The sequence below is a fragment of the Schistocerca piceifrons genome, chromosome 6 (genome assembly GCF_021461385.2).
Source record: "Schistocerca piceifrons isolate TAMUIC-IGC-003096 chromosome 6, iqSchPice1.1, whole genome shotgun sequence".
In the NCBI taxonomy this organism is placed as follows: Eukaryota; Metazoa; Arthropoda; class Insecta; order Orthoptera; family Acrididae; genus Schistocerca; species Schistocerca piceifrons.
In genome coordinates, this window is record NC_060143.1 from 475,185,806 (window position 1) to 475,198,620 (window position 12,815).

General features: G+C 44.6%; 1 pseudogene; it reads left to right on the forward strand.

The window, feature by feature from the left end:
* Positions 1–6,266: 6,266 nt before the first annotated feature.
* LOC124803599 lies at positions 6,267–6,384 on the forward strand (annotated as a pseudogene).
* Positions 6,385–12,815: the final 6,431 nt, after the last annotated feature.

Consider the following 12,815-nt stretch of genomic DNA (forward strand, 5'->3'; position numbering starts at 1 on the left):
CAATTTAGTCCTACAGTTCGTCACACTGAGTCACAGAACATAAGAAAATTCTCTGTCTTCGAAGATCTGATAACATCGTGACACATTTACTTCGACTCGAAAAGTCGATGAGAAGCGGCCGCGAAAAACGCGCGACACTGGTGTTCGAATGTGCTGGCCGGAACAGCAGAAATAGGCGCTGGTCGAAGTGCTGGTGGAGTGTGTGAAGCTGTTGTTTGTTTTCGCAAAACTGAGTGTTGGCTTGAAACAGCTAGTGTGTACACGAAAAAGTGCGTGCATGCTTTAAGATATTTGCGGGTGAACAGACCGTGATGTGCTTGAGGACAGCCTAGCTTCGCAACGTTCATCTGAGGAAGAACACTTTACATGCTCGTCACTCCATTTACACCGACTCATAGCCAAAGTCTGCTAGTTTACAACCGTAGCCCGAAGCGAAATACTGATTATGATAAGAGCACACATCGATTTCATATCCTGTAAATATGACATTGTCACAATTGGGTGCGCCACTGCCAAAATTTTCATCTCAGAGTAACGCTTGCAACCTACGCCCTCAATTATTTGCTGGATAGATCACAATTTCTGTCGTCCTCTATACTTTTTATCCTCTATGGCTCCCTATAATACCATGGAAGTTATTCCCTGATGTCTTAACAGATGTCGTATCATCCTGTCCATTCCTCTTTTCAGTGTTCCAATATATTGCTTTCCTCGTCGATTCTGCGAAGCACCTCCTCATTCCTTACTTAATCAGTCCATGTAACTTCCAATATTCTTCTGTAGCACCAAATCTCTAACGCTTTTCCCCACAGTCCCTGTCTCACTACCATAAAATGCTGTGCTCCAAATGAACATTCTCAGAAATTTCTTTTTCAAATTAAGACATATGTTTGGTACCAGTAGACGTATCTTGGCCAGAAATGTGCTTTTTGCCAGTGGTAGTCCTCTTTTGATGTCCTACTTGCTCCGTCCGTCACATATTATTTTGCTGCCTATGTAGCAGAATACCTAGACTTCGTCTATTTCATGATCACCTACTATGACGTTAAGTTTCTCGCTGTTCTCATTTTTGCTACTTCCTATTACTTTTCTCTTTCTTCGATTTGATCTCAATCCATATTCTGAACTGATTAGACTGTACATTCCATTTAATAGATCCTGCAGTTCTACACTTTCACTGAAGATAGCAACGTCATCGGAGAATCTTCTCATTGATATACTCTCAACTTGAATTTTAATCCCGGTCTTAAACCTTTCTTTCATTTTCGTCATTGCTTCTTCGATGTATAGTTTTAATAGCAGGGGCGAAAGACTACCTCTCTGTCTCTCACTCTTTTTAATCCGAGCACTTCGTTCTTGTTTTTCTATTCTTATTGTTCCCTCTTGGCTCTGGTACGTATTGGATATAACCCGTCCTTCCCTATATCTTACCCCTATTTTGCTCAGGATTTCGAACATCTTGCACCATTTTACATTTTCGAATGCTTTTTGCAGGTCAACAAATCCTTTGAACTTGTCCTGATTTTTCTTGCTTCCACTATCAGCCGCAACATCAGAACTGCCTCTCTGGTGCCTTTATCTTTCCTAAAGCCAAACTGATCTTCATCTGACAGGTGGGCAATTTTCCTTTCAATCCTTCTGTGTATTATTCTTATCAGCAACTTGGATGCATGAGTTGTTAAGCTTGAGCTGTTAAGCTGATTGTACGATAATTGTCGCACTTGTCGACTGTTGCTGTATTCGGAATTGTGTGGACGATGTTTTACCGAAAGTTTAATGGTATATCACCAGTGTCGCGCATTCTACACACCAACGTCAATAATAGTTTAGCTGCCATTTCCCCCAATGATTTTAGAAATTCCGTTGGAATGATATCCATCCCCTCTGCCTTATTTGATTTTAAGTCTTCCAAAGCTCTTCTAAATTCTGATTCAAATACTGGATACGCTATCTCTTCGCTATAGACTCCTGTTTCTTCCTCTATCACGTCATCAGATCTAGTGTTCTCCCTCATGAAGCCCTATTTCCACCTATTCCCTCTCTCCTCTGCATTTAACAGTGAAATTCCCATTGCGCTCTTAACGTTACCGCCATTTTTTCTAATTTCACCGAAGGTTGTTTCGACGTTTCTATATGCCGAATCCGGCCTTCCGACAATCATTTCGTTTTCGATTTCGTCACATTTTTCGTGTAGCCATTTCTTCCTAGTTTCCCTTGCACTTCCTATTTTCTGTTAATTCGTAAGTGACTCGTATTTCTGTATTCCTGAATTTCCATGAACATTTTGGTAAGTCCTTCTTTTGTCGATCAACTGAAGTATTTCTTCTGTTACCCATGAGTTTCTTGCAGTTCCTTCCTTTTACCTATGGTTTTCTCTCCCACGTCTGTGAATGCCATTTTTAGAGATATCCATTTCTCTTCAAAGGAACTGCCTGCTGAGCTATTCAGTACCGCAGTATATATAGCCTCAGAGAACTTCAAGAGTATCTCTTCATTACTAGTACTTCCGTATCCCACTTCTCTGCGTATTGATTCTTCCTGAATGGTCTCTTAAACTTCAGCCTACTCTTCAACGTTAAGGAATTGTGATGTGAATCGATATCTGCTCCTGGGTGTGCCTTACAATCCAACATCTCATTTCAGAATCTCTGCCTGACCTTCTTGTAATCTTCCTTTATCTCCCGCCCTTCTCGAAGCAAATCTCCTCCGCTTGTGACTCTTGAACAGAGCGTTCGCTGTTACCAGCTGAAACTTATTACAGAACTCAATTAGTCTTTCTTCTGGCTCATTCCGTCTCCCAAGCCCACATTCTTCCTTAATCCTTTCTTCTACTCCTTTTACTACAACCATATTCCAGTCCCCCATGGCCATTAGGTTTTCACCTCCCTTAACGTAATGAACTACCCTTTCAATACCTTCTTATACTTTCCCTATATCTTCATCTTCAGCTTGTGACGTCGGCATGTATGCCTGGACTATCGTTGTCGGTGTTGGTTTGCTGTCGATTCTGAACTGTTCACAGTAACTCACTGTCTGCCCTACCTTGCTATTCATAAAGAATCTTGTTCACGTTTTACCATTTTCTGCCACTGATGATTTTACCCTATACTCGTTTCACGAGAAATCCTTGTCTACTTTTCATTTCACTTCACTGGCGCCGACTGTATCTAGACTGAGCCTTAGAATTTTCCTTTTCAGATTTTCTAGCTTCCCTACTGCGTTCAAACTACTGACATTCTACGGCCCTACTCGAAGAATGTTATCCTTTCGTTGGTTATTCCATCTTTTTCTGATGTTCACCTTCCCCCTGGCAGTCCACTCGCGGAGATCCGAATGTGAGACTAGTCCGGAATCTTTTGCCTATGGAAAGATTATCATGTCACTTTTCAATTACATGCCATCTGTCCTGTGGTTACATATTATGTCTTTAATACAGCAGTTTTCACTACCATTGATCATTGCTAACCCTTCCGCAATTTAGTGAAGTTTCCTGTCCCAAGGGCCAGAGAGTGCCCTGCACCTGCGTCTACTCCTCCGCCCTATTTGACAAGGCCGTTGGCTAAATGAGGGTGACTGCTTGCGCCAGAAATCTTCGGTTGTCATTTCTTTTTATTCAAAATTTAAACAGGGGCTGTGTTTAAACTCTGAACCGAGGATTTTTTTAATACTAAATAAAAAATAGTTTATGTTATTCATTCAGCCATGGTGTACAAGTATAAGCGCAGAAGAAAGAGTCAATCATGCGATCGGTACGATGTGGAGAGAGCAATAGAGGCTTTGATGGTGGGCCTGGCTTTTAAAACAACTGCAAGCACCTATCGAGTTCTACGGAATATGTTGAACAGGAGAGATATGAAGGAAAATTTAAATGCTACTAACAACAAGAAGGTACATATTTCCAGAGCTGCATGATTTCAAGAAAAGGAAATTTACGATTATCTTTGTTGCTGAAGGAAAAATTTTTCAACATGGGACTTGCGAATACGCGACGCACAGTATTTGAACTGTGCGAGAGCAGGAATCGTACGCATGATTTTAATAACGATATAAGAATGGCAGGAAATAGAAATTGCAGCTTTTTAAAAGAAAAAACTAATAATTACACTACTGGCCAATAAAATTGCTACACCACGAAGATAGCGTGCTACAGACGCGAAATTTAACCGACAGGAAGAAGATGCTGTGATATGCAAATGATTAGCTTTTCAGAGAATTCACATAAGGTTGGCGCCGGTGGCGACACCTACAACGTGCTGACACGAGGAAACTTTCCAACCGATTTCTCGTACACAAACAGCAATTGACCGGCGTTGCCTGGTGAAACGTTGTTGTGATGCCTCACGGAAGGAGAAGAAATGCATACCATCATGTTTCCGACTCAGATAAAGGTCGGATTGCAGCCTATCGCGATTGCGGTTTATCGTATCGCGACACTGCTGCTCGCGTAGGTCGAGATCCAATGACTGTTAGCAGAATATGGAATCAGTGGGTTCAGGAGGGTAATACGGAACGCCGTGCTGGATCCCAACGGCCTCGTATCACTAGCAGTCGAGATGACAGGCATCTTATTCGCATGGCTGTAACGGATCGTGCAGCCACGACTCGATCCCTGAGTCAACAGATGGGGACGTTTGCAACACAACAATCATCTGCACGAACAGTTCGACGACGTTTGCAGCAGCATGGACTATCAGCTCGGAGACCATGGCTGCGGTTACCCTTGACGCTGCATCACAGACAGGAGCGCCTGCGATGGTGTACTCAACGACGAACCTGGGTACACGAATGGCAAAACGTCATTTTTTCGGATGAATCCAGGTTCTGTTTACAGCATCATGATGGTCGCATCCGTGGTTGGCGACATCGTGGTGAACGCACATTGGAAGCGGGTATTTGTCATCGCCATACTGGCATTATCAGCCGGCGTGGTGGTATGGGGTGCCATTGGTTACACGTCTCGGTCATCTCTTGTTCGCATTGACGGCACTTTGAACAGTGGACGTTACATTTCAGATGTGTTATGACCCGTGGCTCTACCCTTCATTCGATCCCTGCGCAACCTTACATTTCAGCAGGATAATGCACGACTGCATGTTGCAGGTCCTGTACGGGCCTTTCTGGACTCAGAAAATGTTCGCCTGCTGCCCTGGCCAGCACATTCTCCAGATCTCTCACCAAATGAAAACGTCTGATCAATGGTGGCCGACCAACTGGCTCGTCACAATACGCCAGTCACTATACTCTTGATGAACAGTGGTATCGCGTTGAAATTGCATGGGCAGCTATACCTGTACACGCCACCCAAGCTCTGTTTGACTCAATGTCCAGGCGTACAAAGCCGTTATTACAGCTAGAGGTGGTTGTTCTGGGTACTGATTTCTCAGGATCTATGCATCCAAATTGCGTGAAAATGTAATCACATGTCAGTTCTAGTATAATATATTTGTCCAATGAATACTCGTTTATCATCTGAATTTCTTCTTGGTGTAGCAATTGTAATGGCAAGTAGTATATATTACGTAATTAGTTTTTTACTCTCATGGTGTAATTCGTACGGTAAATTAGCTTTTTCTTTCAATACAGTTTTTCAAAGTTAAAACTGTTTTCTCATTTTATTCAGCCCTTTTCATCTATGTGGCCACTAAGCCCTACTCCGTACTCTACTCCGTCGGGCACAATCGCCAATCACGTATTTTTCAGGTTATTGATTATTTAGGTACTTTCCTTTTGTCCTAAAAGAATGAATAAGTCAGGAAGGTTGGAGGATAGTTTGACTCTACATCCTGTGATTTCGGAATTTCTGGGCCGACTGGAACTTAACCCAAATAATCGCCAAACTTTAGGCTGGTGTTATGCCCGCCCTTCCTCTACTACCAGGGGCGGTTAATAAGTAATGCATTTTTTTCTGAAAGCCTGTTGGTTTCATTCAGGATTCCAATACACCACATTATTACCCACTGTTCTGGCTACAAAACACTGTTTTTCGACATAATTTCCGTTCAATGCAACGTCCTTACGCCACCTTATGCCAGGGCCTGTATGCACTCATGGTACCATTGGTCGACGAGGGAGCCAACGTCTCACTGCAGCAGTAACCTGCCCACCATCCACGAACTTCTTCCCACGAAGTGCATCCTTCACTGTGCCAAACAGATGGAATTCGGTCCAAGGAAGATTTGTGAGCTCCTCTCGGATACGCAGACTTGTGTGAGGCATTGCGTTCTCAATGAGAAGGACAAATTCGTTCGCACTTTTGTAGCGAAGAGGGCAACGGCCTTGCCGCAGTGGATACACCGGTTCCCGTCAGATCACCGAAGTTAAGTGCTGTTGGGCGTGGCCGGCACTTGGATGGGTGACCCTCCGGGCCACCATGCGCTCTTGCCATTTTTCGGGGTGCACTCAGCCTCGTGATGCCAATTGAGGAGCTACTCGACCGAGTAGTAGCAGTTCCAGTCATAGAAAACCATCATAACGACCGGGAGAGCGGTGTGCTGACCACATGCCCCTCCTATCCGCATCCGCATCTGAGGATGACACGGCGGTCGGATGGTCCCGATGGGCCACTTGTGGCCTGCAAACGGTGTGCTTTGTAGCGATGACCACGTTTGAAGTCGTTTCTTCAGTATCCTGACGGCAGCACAATACACTTCAGACTTAATCGCTGCACCATGAGGGAGGACATCAAACAGAAAAACCCTTCAGAGCCCCAGAAGACCGTCACCACGACTTTACCAGCTGACGGTACGACTTTGAACTATTACTTCGGAGAAGGCGTCGTTCATTTCATTTCCGTATCCGGTCATCTGCGATAGCTGTGTCATTTCCTTCGTAAACATCTTGCATTTTGCAGGGGTTGTCCAGGAGGGGGTATACAAGTAGGTGATTTGGATCCTCTTCATCCTCGCGGTCGCAAAAGGTTTCGCGCTCGCTGGAAGGATTCCCCGTTTCTTCAGGTTGGTCTTGCATTGGCGGACGCCCACTCTTAGGTGGTTGAGGGACCTCCATTAGGGGAATTGTAGATTTGCGCCAGGAGCTAGTTCTTCTGTTGGTGAGAGGTCTACGAGAAGTGAGCTCTTCCATGTTGCAAGACGAATTGCCTCTGGTGCTCCCTCCAGTGGCGCAGTTCTAACAAGGATACTCTTGCGGGATTTAAGACTGTATCTTGATGCCTGATGACCATACAGAGGATGTCGGCGGTCATTCTCCTGCTTTGTTCTTTCATTGTCTGCAGCAATGCCCTCCGGATGTTGGGTGGGGCCATTTGAACAATCGCATACAATGTCTCCACTGGTGTTGGCTTCAAGCATCCTGTGACGATCCTTGCAGTATCGTTGACGGCAATATCGACTTGCGTAGCAAGAGCTGAAGCGTTTCACACAGGAGCAGCATACTCAGCGGCTGATACACAACACGCAAGTGCAGAAGTCCTTAGGAGGTGCGGATTGGCTCCCCAGCTGCTGCCAATCAGCTTCTTAAGTACCCCATTGCAAGCAATGACTTTCTGTTTCACGTTTAGTCGTTGCTACCTGTACGTTAGGGTCCTGTCGAGTGTGACACCTAGGTAGACTGGTGTTGGGCAATGTTTCAGTAGCTCTCCTCGCGATGTTTTGTCCAGCTTTTGCCGCGCTTCCCTGTTTCGTAAGTGGGAGGCGCTCACTTGATTTTTACTGGCATTGGGCTCATAGTACGAGGTGCATTCAAGCTCTAAGGCCTCCAATTTTTTTCTCCGGACTGGAAAGAGATAGAAACATGCGCATTGGAGGCCGCGTTCATTGTCAATACGTCCCAGAGATGGCAGCACCGTACAGCAGATGGAATTTTACCGCCAGTGGCGAGAATGAGAACTGTTTTAAATACTTAAAATGGCGACGTTTTCCTTACTTGAACAGCGTGCAATCATTCGTTTTCTGAATTTGCGTGGTGTGAAACCAATTGAAATTCATCGACAGTTGAAGGAGACATGTGGTGATGGAGTTATGGATGTGTCGAAAGTGCGTTCGTGGGTGCGACAGTTTAATGAAGGCAGAACATCGTGTGACAACAAACCGAAACAACCTCGGGCTCGCACAAGCCACTCTGACGACATGATCGAGAAAGTGGAGAGAATTGTTTTCTACATCTACATCTACATCTACATCTATACTCCGCGAGCCACCTTACGGTGTGTGGCGGAGGGTACTTATTGTACCACTATCTGACCCCCCCTTCCCTGTTCCATTCACGAATTGTGCGTGGGAAGAACGACTGCTTGTAAGTGTCCGTATTTGCTCTAATTTCTCGGATCTTTTCGTTGTGAGATATATGTGGGCGGTAGTAATATGTTGCCCATCTCTTCCCGGAATGTGCTCTCTCGTAATTTCGATAATAAACCTCTCCGTATTGCGTAACGCCTTTCTTGAAGTGTCCGCCACTGGAGCTTGTTCAGCATCTCCGTAACGCTCTCGCGCTGACTAAATGTCCCCATGACGAATCGCGCTGCTTTTCGCTGGATCATGTCTATCTCTTCTATTAATCCAACCTGGTAAGGGTCCCGTACTGACGAGCAATACTCAAGAATCGGACGAACAAGCGTTTTGTAAGCTACTTCTTTCGTCGATGAGTCACATTTTCTTAGAATTCTTCCTATGAATCTCAACCTGGCGCCTGCTTTTCCCACTATTTGTTTTATGTGATCATTCCACTTCAGATCGCTCCGGATAGTAACTCCTAAATATTTTACGGTCGTTACCGCTTCCAATGATTTACCACCTATGGCATAATCGTACTGGAATGGATTTCTGCCCCTATGTATGCGCATTATATTACATTTATCTACGTTTAGGGAAAGCTGCCAGCTGTCGCACCATGCATTAATCCTCTGCAGGTCCTCCTGGAGTACGTACGAGTCTTCTGATGTTGCTACTTTCTTGTAGACAACCGTGTCATCTGCAAATAGCCTCACGGAGCTACCGATGTTGTCAACTAAGTCATTTATGTATATTGTAAACAATAAAGGTCCTATCACGCTTCCCTGCGGTACTCCCGAAATTACCTCTACATCTGCAGATTTTGAACCGTTAAGAATGACATGTTGTGTTCTTTCTTCTAGGAAATCCTGAATCCAATCACAAACCTGGTCCGATATTCCGTAAGCTCGTATTTTTTTCACTAAACGTAAGTGCGGAACCGTATCAAATGCCTTCCTGAAGTCCAGGAATACGGCATCAATCTGCTCGCCAGTGTCTACGGCACTGTGAATTTCTTGGGCAAATAGGGCGAGCTGAGTTTCACATGATCTCTGTTTGCGGAATCCATGTTGGTTATGATGAAGGAGATTTGTATTATCTAAGAACGTCATAATACGAGAACACAAAACATGTTCCATTATTCTACAACAGATTGACGTAAGCGAAATAGGCCTATAATTATTCGCATCTGATTTATGACCCTTCTTGAAAATGGGAACGACCTGCGCTTTCTTCCAGTCGCTAGGTACTTTACGTTCTTCCAGCGATCTACTATAAATTGCTGATAGAAAGGGGGCAAGTTCTTTAGCATAATCACTGTAGAATCTTAAGGGTATCTCGTCTGGTCCGGATGCTTTTCCGCTACTAAGTGATAGCAGTTGTTTTTCAATTCCGATATCGTTTATTTCAATATTTTCCATTTTGGCGTCCGTGCGACGGCTGAAGTCAGGGACCGTGTTACGATTTTCCGCAGTGAAACAGTTTCGGAACACTGAATTCAGTATTTCTGCCTTTCTTCGGTCGTCCTCTGTTTCGGTGCCATCGTGGTCAACGAGTGACTGAATAGGGGATTTAGATCCGCTTACCGATTTTACATATGACCAAAACTTTTTAGGGTTCTTGTTTAGATTGTTTGCCAATGTTTTATGTTCGAATTCGTTGAATGCTTCTCTCATTGCTCTCTTTACGCTCTTTTTCGCTTCGTTCAGCTTTTCCTTATCAGCTATGATTCGACTACTCTTAAACCTATGATGAAGCTTTCTTTGTTTCCGTAGTACCTTTCGTACATGATTGTTATACCACGGTGGATCTTTCCCCTCGCTTTGGACCTTAGTCGGTACGAACTTATCTAAGGCGTACTGGACGATGTTCCTGAATTTTTTCCATTTTTGTTCCACATCCTCTTCCTCAGAAATGAACGTTTGATGGTGGTCACTCAGATATTCTGCGATTTGTGCCCTATCACTCTTGTTAAGCAAATATATTTTCCTTCCTTTCTTGGCATTTCTTATTACACTTGTAGTCATTGATGCAACCACTGACTTATGATCACTGATACCCTCTTCTACATTCACGGAGTCGAAAAGTTCCGGTCTATTTGTTGCTATGAGGTCTAAAACGTTAGCTTCACGAGTTGGTTCTCTAACTATCTGCTCGAAGTAATTCTCGGACAAGGCAGTCAGGATAATGTCACAAGAGCCTCTGTCCCTGGCTCCAGTTCTGATTGTGTGACTATCCCATTCTATACCTGGTAGATTGAAGTCTCCCCCTATTACAATAGTATGATCACGAAACTTCTTCACGACGTTCTGCAGGTTCTCTCTGAGGCGCTCAACTACTACGGTTGCTGATGCAGGTGGTCTATAGAAGCATCCGACTATCATATCTGACCCACCTTTGATACTTAACTTAACCCAGATTATTTCACATTCGCATTCGCTAATAACTTCACTGGATATTATTGAATTCTTTACTGCTATAAATACTCCTCCACCATTGGCGTTTATCCTATCCTTGCGGTATATGTTCCATTCTGTGTCTAGGATTTCGTTACTGTTCACTTCCGGTTTTAACCAACTTTCCGTTCCTAATACTATATGTGCACTATTTCCTTCAATAAGAGATACTAATTCAGGAACCTTGCCCTGGATACTCCTGCAGTTTACCAATATTACGTTAACTTTTCCTGTTTTTGGTCTCTGAGGACGGACGTTCTTTATCAACGATGATAATGTCCTCTCTGGCAAGCCGTCAGGTATTTTATCGTTTCGCCCAAGGGAGGGTCCCTCTAACCTAAAAAACCCCCGTGTGCACGCCACACGTACTCTGCTACCCTAGTAGCTGCTTCCGGTGTGTAGTACACGCCTGACCTGTCTAGGGGGGCCCTACAGTTCTCCACCCAATGACTGTTGAACAGATCGCCTCCAGAGTTGGCATTTCTGTGGGTTCTGTGCACACAATCCTGCATGACGACCTGAAAATGCGAAAAGTGTCATCCAGGTGGGTGCCACGAATGCTAACGGACGACCACATGGATGCCCGTGTGGCATGTTGCCAAGCAATGTTGACGCGCAATGGCAGCATGAATGGGACTTTCTTTTCGTCGGTTGTGACAATGGATGAGACGTGGATGCCATTTTTCAATCCAGAAACAAAGCGCCAGTCAGCTCAATGGAAGCACACAGATTCACTGCCACCAAAAAAATTTCGAGTAACCGCCAGTGCTGAAAAAATGATGGTGTCTATGTTCTGGAACAGCGAGGGCGTAATCCTTACCCATTGCGTTCCAAAGGGCACTACGGTAACAGGTGCATCCTACGAAAATGTTTTGAAGAACAAATTCCTTCCTGCACTGCAACAAAAACGTTTGGGAATGGCTGCCCGTGTGCTGTTTCACCAAGACAACGCACCCGCACATCGAGCTAACGTTACGCAACAGTTTCTTCGTGATAACAACTTTGAAGTGATTCCTCATGCTCCCTACTCACCTGACCTGGCTCCTAGCGACTTTTGGCTTTTTCCAACAATGAAAGACACTCTCCGTGGCCGCACATTCACCAGCCGTGCTGCTATTGCCTCAGCGATTTTCCAGTGGTCAAAACAGACTCCTAAAGAAGCCTTCGCCGCTGCCATGGAATCATGGCGTCAGCGTTGTGAAAAATGTGTACGTGTGCAGGGCGATTACGTCAAGAAGTAACGCCAGTTTCATCGATTTCGGGTGAGTAGTTAATTAGAAAAAAAAATCGGAGGCCTTAGAACTTGAATGCACCTCGTACTGGGAGAGTTCATCCATTGCTTGAGACAGTTTTCCCTCTACTTCTTTAAAGGTTGGCCCCTGAACAGCTACTGCTGTGTCATCGGCATAGATGAACAGCCTAGTACTTGCTGGTATTGGCTGATCATTTCTGTAAATATTGTACAGTGCTGGAGCGAGCACACTGCCTTGGGGGAGACCGTTCTTCAGCATTCGCCATCTACTCCTCTTACCCTGAAATGAAACTTGGAATCTTCTGTACTGAAGGAAAGTGCTAATAAAGGGTGTTAGTTGGTAGTCCTTAGTAAGGTCATACAATTTCTTTAACAGTTTCCTATGATTCACAGTGTCGTATGCAGCTGTTAGACCAACAAAAGCAACTCCAGTAATCTCACCACGCTGAAAACCGTCCTCGATATGCTGGGTTTTATTCAGGATCTGACTACAGCATGATTTGCCAGCACGAAAGCCTGCTTGTTGTGGGATAAACTTCACTTCGAGGGTGGCACCAATTCGGTTAAGTACCAGCCGTTCTAATATCTTGAAGGTGTGGCATAAAAGGGAGATAAGTCGAAAATTTTTTTGATCTTTTGTTTCCTGTCTAGGCTTAAGTATTGCAATGACTCGAGTCTTGCGCCACATTTTGGGGATGTGTAGCTTGGCGACACATGTGTTTAGTAGCCACCCCATCGTTTTACAGCCGAAGTTCTTTATCTGTTCAACTCTAAGCTCATTGACATCTGTAGCCTTATGCATCTCAAGTTGGAGATGGCAGCTTCGAGTTGAGCCATGGTGAAGGGATCCCTAAGGAAATAATGCTCTGTTCTGGGTCGCGC